Raw genomic sequence first — 16,782 nt, 5'->3', positions numbered from 1 at the left:
TCACTCAGGATTAAAAGTTGGTCGGAATTTCTGTAGTGTGTACCCAGCTTAACCTCTACTGATTGGATGTTTGACCCCTCCAGCACTCAAATTATTAACTTTGTGGCTATATTAAATGAAGTCACTGCATCTATTTGCATTACCTTATTGACATTTAAGTTTGTGCTGCTGCAGAAAAGAGGATTCACTTTTGATATTTAAATGGAAATACAGCAGATGTTTGCATTCAATTTCATTTGTATTTTGTATTAGTGATTGTAAAGTATCACATATATGTGAAACATGTGACTTGCATTTATTAATAACATAGGGTCTGATTCATTAAGGAACTTAACTTAAGAAGCTTCTTATTTCAGTCTCCTGGACAAAACCATGTTACAATGCAAGGGGTGCAAATTAGTATTCTGTTTTGCACATAAGATAAATCCTGACTGTTTTTTCATGTAGCACACAAATATCAACTTTAAATTTCAGTGTACAAATAAGCTATCAAGTATTTGTGTGCTACATGAAAAAACAGTCAGTATTTAACTTATGTGCAAAACAGAATACTAATATGCACCCCTTGCATTGTAACATGGTTTTGTCCAGGAGACTTAAATAAGAAGTTTCTTAAGTTAAGATCCTTAATGAATCAGGCCCCCAGACACTATTCTCTATGGTAATGCAATGTCAGCATTTACCGCTTACTCTGTCAAGCTGTATGTCTGAGCAAACGCTGCGCTTTCTCTACGCTATCATAGGGCATAAATTATACAGACTTATTACCCTGATGTACGCCTGACGCATATACTAGTGTTGTAGAACTGCAGGCACCTTGAGGGGGCCATCTATACGTAAACGCGTGTCTTTGTATGCATCTTTTCTGCCTACTTTAAGGGGGCAAATGCCTCCATCTTTACATGAACCACATACACATTTGGCAGGATCTGTTTTACAACGGTCTTTCTAAGTCTTGAGATTTTTTCTGTTTTTCAATAAGAATGTCATTTCCAGGAAAAAATGCAAAAAGTATTATGGTGGCCAACACGGTCGCTTCCTCTTTTGTGATATTTACATGGCAATAAACATGAATTCGCACGTCAAGATGGTGATGGGGAGGGCTGTCAAATTTTAGCCCAGGTGGCAAGACTCAACTCAGCATTATTAGGAACATTTAAAGTAAAACATTGCAGATGGCCCAGTGATCCAGCCCAAGGTAGCCCAAGGTAGCCCACGATGGGCCCTTCCAGGGGGGAAGATGCACCCCTGCCCCCCAGCCAAGCCAGACCCTGGCTTAAGGGGAACAATATTATTGTTTGTCTGACGGAAGGAGCCCTGTGCTTTAATGGCTGAATGTGGCCACAGCAATTTGCCTGTTTCTTTAACTAACTGTAAATGTGAGACTTTGTTTACTGGGGACAAGATATTCCGCTGACTTTGGAGTGGTGGAAAGTGCAGGTCTAAAGCTGGATACTCATCTAGGCAATTATTTTGCAGATTCACAACCACTGGTCAGATATTGCAATATAGTGTGTACGCTGCCATCTTCATGTTTTATCAAACCAAAACACATCGCATCTGTTTATTTGGTTTCATAAACTTCCTAAAAATCACGATTAACGATGGAACTATGTCGGGCAAATGTGGCAGTGTGCACGCACTCACCACCAGCAGTGTAGACAGATATCTGTACAGTGTACGTACTCACCACCAGCAGTGTAGGCAGATATCTGTACAGTGTACGTACTCACGACCAGCAGTGTAGGCAGATATCTGTACAGTGTACGTACTCACGACCAGCAGTGTAGGCAGATATCTGTACAGTGTACGTACTCACCCCCAGCAGTGTAGGCAGATATCTGTACAGTGTACGTACTCACGACCAGCAGTGTAGGCAGATATCTGTACAGTGTACGTACTCCCCACCAGCAGTGTAGGCAGATATCTGTACAGTGTACGTACTCCCCACCAGCAGTGTAGGCAGATATCTGTACAGTGTACGTACTCACGACCAGCAGTGTACTCAGATATCTGTACAGTGTACGTACTCACCACCAGCAGTGTAGGCAGATATCTGTACAGTGTACGTACTCACCCCCAGCAGTGTAGGCAGATATCTGTACAGTGTACGTACTCACCACCAGCAGTGTAGGCAGATATCTGTACAGTGTACGTACTCACGACCAGCAGTGTAGGCAGATATCTGTACAGTGTACGTACTCACCACCAGCAGTGTAGGCAGATATCTGTACAGTGTACGTACTCACGACCAGCAGTGTAGGCAGATATCTGTACAGTGTACGTACTCACGACCAGCAGTGTAGGCAGATATCTGTACAGTGTACGTACTCCCCACCAGCAGTGTAGGCAGATATCTGTACAGTGTACGTACTCACCCCCAGCAGTGTAGGCAGATATCTGTACAGTGTACGTACTCACGACCAGCAGTGTAGGCAGATATCTGTACAGTGTACGTACTCACCACCAGCAGTGTAGGCAGATATCTGTACAGTGTACGTACTCACCACCAGCAGTGTAGGCAGATATCTGTACAGTGTACAGAGTCACCATCTGTTCAGCAGATGGTTATGAGAGATGAAGATCACAGAACTGACGGTACATCGTGTAGGTGTGTACACATGAATCTGCTGCTCATCGGAACTCCCAGTCCATGGTAAAACCGTTACAGAAGTTGCATCTGCAGTAAGACTGTCTAGGTGTGCACCCAGCTTAAGGAGACATTCCCGGTTTAGTGTCCACAGAAACTTTGTAGCCCCCAAACACAACAGCATTTAAGGAGAGAAAAGGGAAATGTAATTAATTGATGGTTAACAAGTAATGGTAGACTGGACTTTGAAGTGACATTTTGCTTCTACTTTCATGCTCAGTCATATGATGGAGAACCACAAATAGTCACACTTAGGGCTAGATTTACTAAGCTGCGGGTTTGAAAATGTGGGGATGTTGCCTATAGCAACCAATCAGATTCTAGTTGTCATTTTGTAGAAGGTACTAAATAAATGAAAGCTAGAACCTGATTGGTTGCTATAGGCAACATCCCCACTTTTTCAAACCCGCAGCTTAGTAAATCTAGCCCAAAGTCTCTTCACATATGTTTTCAAAATCACGGAACTGAGGCTTACACCAGTGTAGGCATATAGTGGACAAAAATGAGCAAATACAAACAGGCGTGTATCGCCGCGTTATTTTCTGGTTTGGAAACATGTTTAGTAGAAGCTTGGCTGAGCTTATCACGTTTGCTGATAGGAGTGGGATCTGTGACAGACCGAGGGTGGTCTATGCCACCGAGTCAGGAGAGGGAACTACGTGGGATAGAGTGTGAGGCGAGAGGGGATGGTAGACAAAGATAAAAGGACCCGTTGCTTGTAAAGTATTGTGATGAACATCAAGTGTGGTCAAGTCTTGTAAAAGAAACATCTGGCTGTTTTGGAAGCCAGTAAGAGAAGACCACAGTAGTAGACGATTAACCGGTGAAGAAAGTTAGATTAGATCATACAAGAGGAGGTCAGTTGGAAAGGAATTAACCCAAACAACACAATGCACCTTCATTGTCTTCCGGAAATGTGTGACTTAACTGGAAGAGAGTGTATCCGCTTCAAAGCCAATAAACGACTAATAGAAAATGTTTTTGGTATAATTATTATTACTATTAACCTTTATTTATAGGGCTCCACATAAGATCCGCAGCGCCGTACAGAGGGAACTTAAATAATAGAAAAATGTAAGTGCACAAATGAAATCAAGTGACAGAAACATTCTGCAATTAGAGCACTTAGACAGCTCAAAGTAATTAGCGTCAATGAGGTAGGGTATGACTGCGTTAATACGTGAAAAACAAAAGATACTATAGGGTTAATGAAGAGCTGTAGCTGTAGTTCCGTCCCTTCCACTCTTGCCTATTCTTTCAATACATAGAGTGCCTTTTGTGTCTCCTCTTTGCTCCGATAGGGTCAATCGTGGCCCGCAGCCAAGCTACTCTCAATCTCACGGCCCTTCTTTGTGTCCAAAACACCCCGTCAGCAGAACGAAAACATACACTGGTCTTTGTGTGCTATGTGCTCCTCTAGTGAAGGGGTTAAGGATGCCAGGGGGGCATGTTCGAGGGAGAGGGAGGCGGCACGGGACATTGGCAAAGGAGGGCATCTGGCCACCGTTTGATCAGCTTGGGTCAGTGTGGAGTTTATCGGTGAGGGGGAGGCAGGAGTTCTGCGGAACTTTATCTGATGGTCTGATAGAGCTTTAATAATACTGAGAAACATGTAGCACTTAGAGTGTCTTCTACATTCTGTATGCTGGACTTAATTCTCAGTATCTGTTGTTAAAGTGCGTTTAGGGTTCCAGGAACTTCTGGTCATCAGTCTCTGTTCTCCTGCTCATCCTTGAGCGCTCAGTTTTGAAGTGGGTGGGAATAGAACAACTTGTAGCCAATCAGATCATCAGAATGTTCACAACAGAAGGTGATGAGTGTTCTGATGTTGGGAGATTGGTTACAGGAAACAGGGCCACCTTTAACAAGGGTAACAAGGGCAGGGTGGTGATCTGTGGGTGGTAACTCGAGGCAAGATGCAAACAGGGACTCACTTCAGTGTTCTTTGCAAAAGCCGCTCTGAGCTGTTTTACTGCAGGGTAAAGAAAGAGAGTGCACAATCTTTTGGGGAGAACCCCCTGCCTCAGGTACTAACATTGTCAGAGCACTACTAGTGTTTTTAGCTCACAATCTTGAATTGCCTTCAGGCTCGAGAAATCAATTCTTTCTTGCCCAAGCAGCAAAATAGCTGTCAGCGAACAAACCTGGAACAGACGTCTGCGTTTGGTTGACTTCCCTCAAAAGGTGAAACACAGATCACCAAAGCGTAACAGGGCGCCGGATGATTGCACCGGGTGACGTGGTGTGCGACGAATCCAACAGCATTTATACATCCCGGGCCTGGTTCACCGTCGGACATAAGTCCGTTTGCGGTGCGTATCTTGAGGGATAAAGCTCAGAGCATGCGCCAGAACTGGACTTACGCCAGTGAACGCAATTCATGTCTGAACGTAAATGACTGTTACAACTGCCTACGACTTGAGGGGCAGAACGGGGGTGGGAATGGGTGGATGGGCGTAGGCAATGTACAGAGAGGGCGTGCCGAGGGCGTACGTACGCAGGTGCGGCCGATTCAAGTTCAGGGTTTACTTTTAATTTGTATTTTCTTTGCATCATTACCAATTCCCCTAAATTATTATGTGGGACTTGGGTAATGGCCAACATTTAATGTTGCACGGTAAGGCATCATCACCTACCCTGCCGAGAGCGCCATAAAATGCACACAGATCCCTGTCCAGGAGGTGTCAGCGCTACATGTAACTGTATTCCCTTTGGTGTTCTCTAAAGCATGGAGCCCACAGGATGCTCACAAGTTCCTGTGTTGTAGAGACAGCAGCTGCCTGAGCTTGGAGCGGTAACAGGAGGTCCCAGCTCAGCTGGGGATTTACTTGGACACACGCAAAAAAAAGGAATTTATTACTTTTTAACCTTCATCCGATCACAATAAAAGGATTAGTATTTAAGCTTTCAAAAAATGTGTTTACCAGGTTTGCATCACGGTGCAGCAATAACATCAATTTACATTTGCTATTTGCTGAACATATTGCAAAGGGTTTCAAACATGAACAAAGAATTTGACGGGAAACGAGAACTGATTTGGCCATTAAGTGTCAGATTATTATAGGAGTCTTGGGAGTTAGCACAAGGTCCAGGGCTTGGGGGGGAGGGGGTCTAGACCAGTATTGGCTAACCTGTGACACTCCAGCTGTTGTGAAACTACAAGTCCCAGCATGCTTTGCCAATATATAGTAGCTTATTGCTGGAAGGGTATGCTGGGACTTGTAGTTTCACAACACCTGGAGTGTCACAGGTTAGCCAACACTGATCTAGACTCATCCTATTCAAATGAAGTTCTGCAATGAAGACATTGGAAAGGAATAAAATAGATTTAGGGTGATGGGATTGCAGGATTTTCTTATGAATGTGGGAAGATGAACTTGCTCTGCAGTGCAAATTGCATGAAGTTAAAATTGTTCTCTATGTTAATGGACTTGGGGTTCGGACTAGGGGATGGGGTTCTTTTTCCTAGGTGGTAGTGCAGTTTTATGTTTAACCTGTTATAAATGTGTTAATCTAGAGGAAATGAGAACAAAAATCATCATTGCAACAGAAAAAATGTCCTTGTTACTCCATCGCCCCCTTAATGTCCTCTATTATTTATAACTGAAAATACCATTTATTGTGCTAAAGACATACAACACACTTTTAAATTCTGTTAGTGAATTTTCCATTACTGGGTCATGTGATAAGGAATTCGACAGTTTCTCTACCCTTAAGTGGAGATGTTGCCCATATCAACCAATCAGATTCTACCGCACATTTATCTAGCATATTCTAGAAAATGATATCTAGAATCTGATTGGTTGCTTGTTATTACTACATCTAGGTTGGTAAAAACATTAATGACAATTACAATTTTTTTGTGAGTCATTACTGAAACATTCTACTGCAGCAATGCTACTCAGTGGCGCACGCAGGGGGGGTTTCTGGGTCTCCAGAAACCACCCCCCGCTCCGCTAAAAAGTGCCCTACAAGTGCCCTACTGTAGTATACAGCAGCCGCGGCGCTGTCTAAGAAGCGTCCGCGGTGGTGCTGTATTGTATACAGCACCATCGCGGACGCTTCTTTGACAGCGCCGCGGCTGCTGTATACTACAGTGCAGCCGAAACTGCACTGCCGCGCATGCGCAGCAGGTCTCTAGATATTTTTTTTTTTCCGGGGACAGAGGAAACCCCCCCCTGACAAATCCTCCGTGCGCCCCTGCTACTATTAAACTGTTAATAACTATCAGCTGACATATTTATTTAGGTGGGTTCGATCACCTCATTAACACTGTTCCCTCTACCCTTTCTTATAATTGTGACCCAGCTACCTACCTCCTGCTCTCCCATGTCTCCACTCCCTTTTAAATGGTCCCACAACCCGTTTACACTGACCCCACCCCTGATTACACTGACCCCAACCCCTGCTTACAATGGCCCCATCCCTGCTTACACACACCACTCCAGTCCATGTTATCATGGAACCTCAGAGTTTCCAGTCTCTCATGTAAATCCAGAATCTGGGATTCCAGGTGTACCACTCACTCACAATTTGCACTGCAGTATTTATCCTCTACCGGCTGTTCCAGAAGTACCAAAATAGCACACGATGTACACTGGGTGATATTACTAATCATAGAACACATAATGACTGTAATTTACTGACACTTTATGTTACTCTAGAATGTTGTATTAGTTAACTAGTACTAATTGATGCAATATGCATACATTACAACAGAATGTTTTAGATAGAGAACACATTGACCACTCACAGTTACAAAGTAATATTTTAGCATAATTTTAACTACCTTGCTGGCTGCTCCCAGGAGAGAACCTCAAAGAAAACCAAAACAAAACTTTGCACCTGTGATGGTTTGGTATAACAGGGGGACTTATAAAGGCTGCAAACAGGTGAGATAAAATTATCTGATTGACGTGACCTTTACACTGAAGGGCTGATTGCAGAGTAAGGAAAGCTGTGCATTAGTCCAGGTGAGGGGACTAGATAGATTACTGTTCTTAGCAGAGTGCTGATTACAGGAACTGAGAGAGAATGTTTGTAGCTGTCATTGTCAATAGTTTTATGACAGCTGTCATTTTGAGCTAGTGTTGTGAATCCTCACAGTAATTGTTTTCTGACAGCTGTCACCTGGGCTAGTATTGTGAATCCTCACAGTAATTGTTTTCTGACAGCTGTCATCTGCAGCTGTCAGAAAACAACCTCTGTCTCATCTCTGCACTCCTTCCTTCACCCTCTTACATGTCCTTGTTCTGTTCCTATGCATGATTTGTTTTTCACATTTTGAAATTTTAAGTATCAGTATTATTTCAAGCATCAGGACTTATCCCAGTGACCTATAGTCCCCAATGTAATGATTTTAGTTAGCAGGAGTGGAGTTACCCTTTAAAAAATGCTTCACAAATCCAACTTTCCAACATAATTTAAGTGAATAATTGCACAATCCAAGATGGACGAACACATCTTACTTCAGATCTACCTTTAAATTAATATATTTTGGAAATTGGTGCTGGGTTGTCAACCCTGCAAGACGCCTCTGGAAGTCACCTCTCCGCATTCTGTATAAAAATATGGATACTTAAGGCCAAGCCTTGATTCACCCTATAAGGTCCTTATTGTAAATGCTTCCCCCATTAACCAGTAAATATCCTTTTTGAAGAGGAAATCACAGAAAAAAACAGGACAGTTGGTGAGTGAACTGCAGATCATTGTGTCTGGTTCGAATTGTAAAATTTTCCTAAAGTATATTTGGTATTTTGGATAAACATTATGTGGGTACTTTCAAAGGAACTCATCCAAGATCCCGACGTGTAAAGATCCAAAGAACGGTGAGAAATATTCATACGAAAATATGTTAAAGCAAAGTAAAGTTCTTTGGTTTTTGTGTGTTAATATCTAACAAACCTCCGATTCTAAAGTTGCCCTGGTAACAAGGAATATTTTGTTACACTGTGATACACATTTTATTCTCACTCTGCAAAACATTACCTGCATTTGATAAAAGAAGTAACAATTTAAAATGTTGATGCCTTTTTATTAAAGGGACTGTAATCTGATTTTTTTTTCTGTGCTTAATTGTCCCTAGCACCGGGTAACGTATATGCTAAACATAGTTTTACGGTCTCCCCCAGTGTGCGCTCGGAGCAAACCGAGGGTTTTGTGTGCCAAATCTTTGCCCTATTTCCTGGTCTCCTGCAACCAGTAGAGGGAGTCGGTGCCACCACCGGGCTCTTCCCCCTATACCCGGAACAGCTAACTTCCGGTTAATGCATTTTGCTGCAGCAGAGCGACTTTGCTGGTGGCAGTAGCTGGTTCCTCCTGACCGCTAACTTAGGATCAGGACCACTGGGGAACAAGTAGAGCCAAGAATCAGGATCAGTGGCGGAAATACCATTAATACAGCAGGTGTCGTGCACAGGGGCCCATGGAGATAATGGAGCCTGCTGCACGGGGAACTACCGATCTGTGGGACCCTGTTCCCTCCTCCCCCTTTCCCTGCACTGGGGCCCACAGCTCGCTAGTTCCGCCTCTGCTCAGGATTTTCGCAGTGTAGACAGCTTAGGGCAGCGGTTCCCAAAGTGTGCGCCGCTGCTCCCAGGGGTGCCACCACGGCCAGGAAGAGAAAAACAGAACAAAAAAAAAATAAAAAAAATTACCAATCCGGCGGCGCCCGGGACCCAGCATCCTCCCTCCTCGCTGAATGTCGGGTGTGACGTCATCATGCCCGACATTCAGTGACAAGCGGCAAGAGAGAGGAGGATGCAGAGGGGGCAGAGTGTGTGGGTGAAGAGCGCACAGTGTGAGTTAGCTGTCAATCATTCTTTGACAGAAATATAATTGAAAAAAATATTTAAAAATATTATTTTCTCTTGGATTTATGTGTATTATTTTTGCATACAACTAAATAAGTATTTCTGTCCTAACCTAAATACTTATTACATATTTTTTGACCCAACTACTTATAAAACAGGACTGCTCGGTAATTATTTTGGAGGGGTGCCTCTAAGGGTGCCGCGAACTACAAAAGTTTGGGAACCACTGGCAGGGTCTTTAAGAGTGTTTATAGCTCGATAACTTACAGAACCTGTTACACTCAACCATATAAAGGCAGTGGATACACACACAGAATAACTACAATGGGCTTTGATACAATTTTTATACAGTTTTTTAAATATATTTTTTTGTTATTTTTTACACACACGCTGGAAGTGGGGGGAGCCCTGTATCCCTTTAAAAATCCAGGTTGATTTGCATCTCTTGCATGTGAATCAGACATCCTGGTTTGTACTTTTACCATTAGCGTCAGTGGCAGGGGAGTATCCTCCGTGACGTCACTCACCTTGTGTATAGAACCAGCTGAGTGTGAGCTGTAGATTATATACGTACATACATATATGCACATTTTTATGGCTGTGGCACCCTAATTATTGTTCTTAAAACATTCCATGAAATATTGTAAAATATTTAGCACAAAATAAGGACGATGACCTTCTACAGGTTCCCAGACGAGAAGACAATCAAATCATTGTACAACCAATGATGAAGACTCCATGGAATTTCTCAACTCTCTGAGCCTTCAAAATACCCCTTCATAGACTCCGAAGATTGGAGCCACTTTTGTTTTCATCCCAACACCCTACAACTCTGCACCAGAGCCCCACATTCAGAGATCACCAAACAAAGAGGTTGCGTCAAGAGGAAGCATGTCTACATACCGAATAGACCGCTCATACCCAGAGACTACCCCTTCATGTTTAAGGGCGTGTAGTTCCCCATCAGACTAGCGGCATCGTAACCCTAATGACAACCTAACTCCTGGCATTGTGTTGTTGCTGTACTTGCCACAAAACTTTCAGTGAATTTGACCATTATCAATGATCTAACGTGAATGGGGGCAATGTTTGTCATAGGAATTAAAGATTATAAAAAGCGTCCGCGTATCATTTCGTGAATCAATTTGAAGAACAGTTACAAAGATCTGAACATTTCTCGAATTTCTGACCAATTAAAAAAACAAAAAAACGAAGCGATAAACATGTTTGGATCGGTTTCCACACGTGTGAACTGGCTCGTTTTTCAATTGATACATTTTAAACTTTTTAATGGCAAATGACATATTTTCCGCAGCGCCAACTTAAAAAAGAGTTAAGATGCTTTTCAAATACTTAAAAAGCTTACTGTAACGGTGTTTAAAAATGTAAAAAATATTAAAAAAGCCCCACTAATGTTAATAATTGCAATTATACCACAAACGTATTGGTGGCCATCAAGTCGGTGAAATTCAATCACATTTCCTAAACTTTCGACCATCTCTAACAGGTATCGATGGTCGCTGTGATTGGTTTCACTTCTTCTGTTAAAATGCAATCAGCTCCCAGTCTAGAGGGAAGACCATTTGTGTATCCAGAGTCTAAAGATCAGGGACACAGATAGTGAACGTTATTTATGGAAGCTTAGTCCAGCATGTATAAAAATAACCAATTTGATCGGCATTTGTTAAGCAGCATTATATGTAATTCCTAATAAACTTGGAACATGTGCCAATTAAATGAGCAATGGTCACGAACCATAGAATTCCCAGTGCAAGACTAGCAGTTACAAATGTTACAATGTCTGTACGAGTAAGTAGTAAAACCTTGAACCTAGTTCATTCTGTGTCAACCTCCTCCAGAATAATGCACCTTTGTTGAATACACTTTTACAATCTATTTTTGCACAGTAGCCTTTATAAAGGACAATAAGTGTATTCTGAAGTTTCACTTCAAAAATCTCGTTCCACTATTAATCTCAGGGTCAACCCTCAATATCTTGTGCCTGAAACCTACATACTTACATTTATAATATACTATAGAAGACACAAATGAAACCGCAATGCCTGATAGTTGCTGGATGGGCCACTGTCAATATACATTTGTCTGTTTCCTCTAATTAGCACCATTGACCACAACACAATTTAAAGGACCATGGGCTGGCTGGGGGCTGTGTGGAGTTTGTATGTTCTCCCTGTGTTTGCGTGGGTTTCCTCCAGGTGCTCTGGTTTCCTCCCACACTCCAAAAACATACTGGTAGGTTAATTGTCTGCTATCAAAATTGACCCTAGTCTGTGTGTGTGTATGTTAGGGAATTTAGACTGTAAGCTCCAATGGGGCAGGGACTGATGTGAGTAAGTTCTCTGTACAGCGCTGCGGAACTAGTGGTGCAATATAAATAGATGATGATGACCAATAAGATAGTAATTGTGGTGCCGACTCCTAGTGGCTGCCTGCTAGCTGCAGTGTATTATTTCTCTGCAGATAACGTTTGTCAATGACACCTTTATAAATATCTGGCTGCCAAGAATACTAATTTTTACTACTGATATGTCTGCGCTCCACCATAAGCACACTGATATGCACACCTAGGTGTTCATACAAAGCACATCCGCCCCGGAGAGCTGACAGTTTACCGTCCGTGTGGGAGAGGAGGAAGCAGCACCTGACACAATCACATCAGCTATAAATAGAGTCCGGCTACATTGCTGGATCTCACCCAGATATCAAGGCGACACCGAAAGAAAAATACCAGCTGCATTCAGAAAACAGATTAAGGGAATAATCCCAGGCCAAAGGTGAACGGCCATTTATAGTGTATCAGAGGCGGCTGACGTGTTATTCCTGCTAAGAAGCAACGCCACATAAATAAGAGATTATTTAATGAAACATTCTAAAGACAGCACACGTTGCTGTTACCCATAGCAACCAATCAGATACTAGCTTTCATTAGTCTTATATAAGCCTTTATCCGATTGGCTGCTATGGGATACAATACACCAGTGCTCTATGCGTTATTTGTAAAATAGGGCCCTTAGAGTGTAAGCTCTGTTGCATAGGACATGAAAAGTAGAAGTGGGGGTGACTTCACACCATTTGTGTCATCAAGTGGGTAAGGCAAAGCGCATAATAATGCTAAGTGTGTTAGCATATCCCTGTCTGTTCCATGCTTACTGAGACAATCAGAGGTTCCTGACTAATAGCCTCTGTGTCACGGGCACTAGGAGTCTTTACCCAGGGATCACCAGATGGTAGGCTTACCAGAGCAATGTAGATGGTAATAGGGTACTCTGGTAGCTGGGTGATCACGGAACATGAAATGATGGCCGATGAGATGCTCAGGAAAGTCTATGACTAGCAACACTGGTAATAATGAGGTAATGATACACAAGGAACTGTATGGACAAGGACACGTGAAGGTAGTCAGTGGTCTGCGATAGCAAGTTGTACCACTGCTATAGTGAGGAGGAATGTCCAACAGAAACAAGGAGGTGATGAGAGTCAGCGGTCTGCGGGTAGCAAGTTGTACCGCTGTCTGAGTGAAGGAATGGAATCCAAGTGGAGGTATCCAGGTAGTCAGTGGTCTGCGGTAGCAAGTTGTACCACTGCTATGTGAGAGGATAATGGAACAGGTGATACCGGAAACAAGGATCAGTGGTCTGACATCAGCAAGTTGTACCACTGAATATATATGTGAGGAGGTGCACGGGGGAAGACTGCAACACAGGATATACACAGGCACCTTATACACGATCCACAGTAATATGCACAATATAGATATATATATATGTAAATGACTGATCAGGTCTGCAATCTAGAAAGTCTCTTGAAGTAGTCCAGCACAATGATAACACAGTCAATGATGGCAATAGACTCAGCGGATAGCAGACTCCAGAGAGAACCAAACACAGTCCAGCAAGATATGCAATACACAGCACAGTCAATGAGAAGTATGCATACCGTGGTTCAGCAGTAGCAGTCAGATGGGATTGCAGCGGTACCTGAGCGGCTGGAGGCCGACTGGATAGGAAGTCCCTGGATAGGTGAAGCAGCGGTCTAGCAGGTGCAGCGCACAGGTGAGTAGACCGACAGGGACACGAACCCACAGGAGTCAGCAACACGTGGAACTGGACTCATAGGAAACCCAGGAGAATGGAGATGATCCAGCAGAGGGTAGAAGAAGAGATACAAATCCAATGCTGACAGGAGGGTAGAGACCAGTGGAACACGTGAAGGCGTGGAGAGTGGATCAGCAGGAGATGGACGATAGCGCTGACCACAGCGGCAGGACTCAGCGGCACACGGAGGTAACCAGTAGCAACCACAGGAACCAACAGCGATGGGAAACAGGAGTGCAGCGCAGGGCAGGAGCTGTAGATCACGAAGTGTAGCAGATGGTAATGAAAGCGGCAGTCTCGAGGAAGTCACAGCAAAGATGAGATGAGACTATAGTGCACAGAGGCAGCGGATAGTAATCAGCTGGCAGTCACGATGTTGAACACAGGCGAGTTGCAAGCAGGAGACTGTAGTGCACAGAGGCAGCGGATAGTAATCAGCTGGCAGTCACGATGTTGAACACAGGCGAGTTGCAAGCAGGAGACTGTAGTGCACAGAGGCAGCGGATAGTAGTCAGCTGGCAGTCACGATGTTGAACACAGGCGAGTTGCAAGCAGGAGACTGTAGTGCACGGAGGCAGCGGATAGAAATCAGCAAACAGACTTGATGAGAAGCAGGTGAGTGAGGTAAAAGCTGGAGTGCACGGAGGCAGCGGATAGCAATGAGCAAACAGTCACATTGATATAAAATAACGTTGAAGTGGTGTAGAAGACTGTAGTGCACGGAGGCAGCGGATAGGAATCAGCAAACAGTCATGATGATACAGTTGATGGTGGAAGTGGAATGGAACCACAGTAGTAGAAGTGGTTTGGAAACCACAGGAATCAGCAGCGCTGAATACACGAGGAATACAGGAACACCTTCAGAGACTCATGAGGAATGAGACTCCAAGATCAGGCAACGTGGTGTTGACCACAGGTGCTTAATATAGGGAGTGTTGCCTGATCTGCCAATTGAGTTAAAGGGGTATACACTGAAGTATAGAAAAGGGCTGCGCATGCGCAGACCCTCAGGATGGTGGACGGCCGCGGTTCCTAAATGTCCGGGAAGAGGCACTCACGGTCCGGTGAGTGACACTCTGTATTGTATATTAGGTACCAGGCTGTAGAATCTGTGTTGTACACTAGCTATAAGGTAATGGTCTCTGTACAGAAGTAGTGCAGTGTTTTCCAGGAATTTTCTTTAAATCTGGCAGTGGGGTTTTTGTCATTGGTTATATAGACAGGGCCTGAGTCGTTAAGGAAAGTAAGGCAAAAAAAAAGCAGTAATAGTTCTACTGAACAAACCATGTTACAATGCAAGGGGTGCAAATTTGTATATTATTTTGCACATGAGTTAAATTCTGGCTGATTTTTCATGTAGCGCACAGATACTTGATAGCTTTATTTTTACACTGAAATTTAAAAAGTTGATCTAGGACATGCCCTACCACAACTATAAATCTCTCCCCACGTTTTAAATTTACCTCCCCTCCAATGCAACATGGTTTTGCCCAGGGGCAAAGTTACTCCTTTTTTATGCTTTGCTCTCCTTAATGACTCAGGCCTACAGAGTCTAAATCAGACAGCTGCTGTCATTTCATGGATGGACAAGAAGGAGAGCGCTAGATTATCTGACAGCAGATGACCGAGCCTACAGGTCGATGCAGTCACTGGATGACAGGATTCTGCATCTTGTCAATCAAAATCAATCCAGATGTATTTTGATGGTTCAAGATGATCATTTTGGGGAATTTCAGTTTGGTTTAAAAAAAATGTGCGTTCAAATTCGTCGCTTGTACGGCTAGCTGAGAAATGGCACTTTGGATCGGACGTCAAAGATTTCCTTTTGCGTATAAGCAAATGTAAGTCTGCAAACTTGCATTTGCATGTGGATATTTTGAATGACGCCTCTTAGGGTACGTGCAACCTTAACCGTAGCATAGATGTGTGCTGCGCTGTTGCATGTAGCGCACACCGCGCCGGTCTGGTGAAACACATCATTTATGCTTTCTACAATTTTTAAACATTACATGGAAAGGAAAATACTTTTTGACTCTAAGCCCTCGCTGTATCCCGATTACATGTGAACACTCCTTATGCTTCCCAAGAAGCACAAGGGTCAGATGGATGTGGCTAGAAATACTGTCGCTGATTGTGCAAAGTTTTTTTGGGTGAAACATAATATAAATAAAATGCACTTGCATCCAAGTGTAAGTCAACCCCATAAAACACAGCTTACTACACTCACCACAATGATACTCAGCATTGCATCCAATATGCCAAAAAGGAATTGCACTGTGCAGCTGGAAAACATTGCAAAATAAAGACATTCCCAAAAACATCCCAAGCACAAATCTTTAAAACCTCTCACTGTCCTTGGAAATTAGGGACTGATGGCAGCTACATGTCCGTAACGGCAACAGCACTGAGATAGCAGCACAGACTGGCACACAACAGGTTAAACAATGGATCCCACAAATCTCTGGTAGCGTTAAAACAAGCAAAGATGGCTCCGTGCCTGTGTTCAGCAGCTGAACTGAACTGGTGGGTCGGAAGGATAGTCCAAGGTCGCCTAAAACAAATATTGGCTCCGCTTGATAGAACATCGAGGTGTCACAAAGCCACAGTCCTGCAGAGAGGCAGATTTTAGTTCAGCGGTTGCCTGTTTTGTGCTGTGTTCTTTACACTCGCAGTAAAGCAGAGGACACACAAATCCGTTTCAGTGTTACAAACATTTCTAGAATAATTCTGAAGCAATAAAAAAAAATATATGAAGGAGCTACTTTATTTTCTCAATAAATGTTCAATATATGTCTGACAACTGCATCCTGCTAATCAGTTATCTGGCTGGGAGGCCAGAAGACCTGAATTGGCCTCCAAACAAGGAGGCCTGCCCTCTCTCCTCCATTCACTCCATGGTCCCCTTAAACCAGCTCTTACTTGAGCCAAACACATTGGAAAATGATGGATCACGGTGGCTAAGTGATTAGCACTTCTGCCTCACAGCACTGGGGTCATGAGTTTGATTCCTGACCATGGCCATATCTGTGTGGAGTTTGTATGTTCTCCCCGTGTTTGCGTGGGTTTCCTCCGGGTGCTCCGGTTTCCTCCCACAATCCAAAAAACATACTAGTAGGTTAATTGGCTGCTATCAAAATTGACCCTAGTCTGTCTCTCTCTGTCTGTGTGTTAGGGAATTTAGACTGTAAGCTACAATGGGGCAGGG

This window comes from Mixophyes fleayi, chromosome 11 (genome assembly GCF_038048845.1).
Source record: "Mixophyes fleayi isolate aMixFle1 chromosome 11, aMixFle1.hap1, whole genome shotgun sequence".
NCBI classification, from domain to species: domain Eukaryota; kingdom Metazoa; phylum Chordata; class Amphibia; order Anura; family Limnodynastidae; genus Mixophyes; species Mixophyes fleayi.
Note: the sequence above shows the minus strand (reverse complement) of the source record.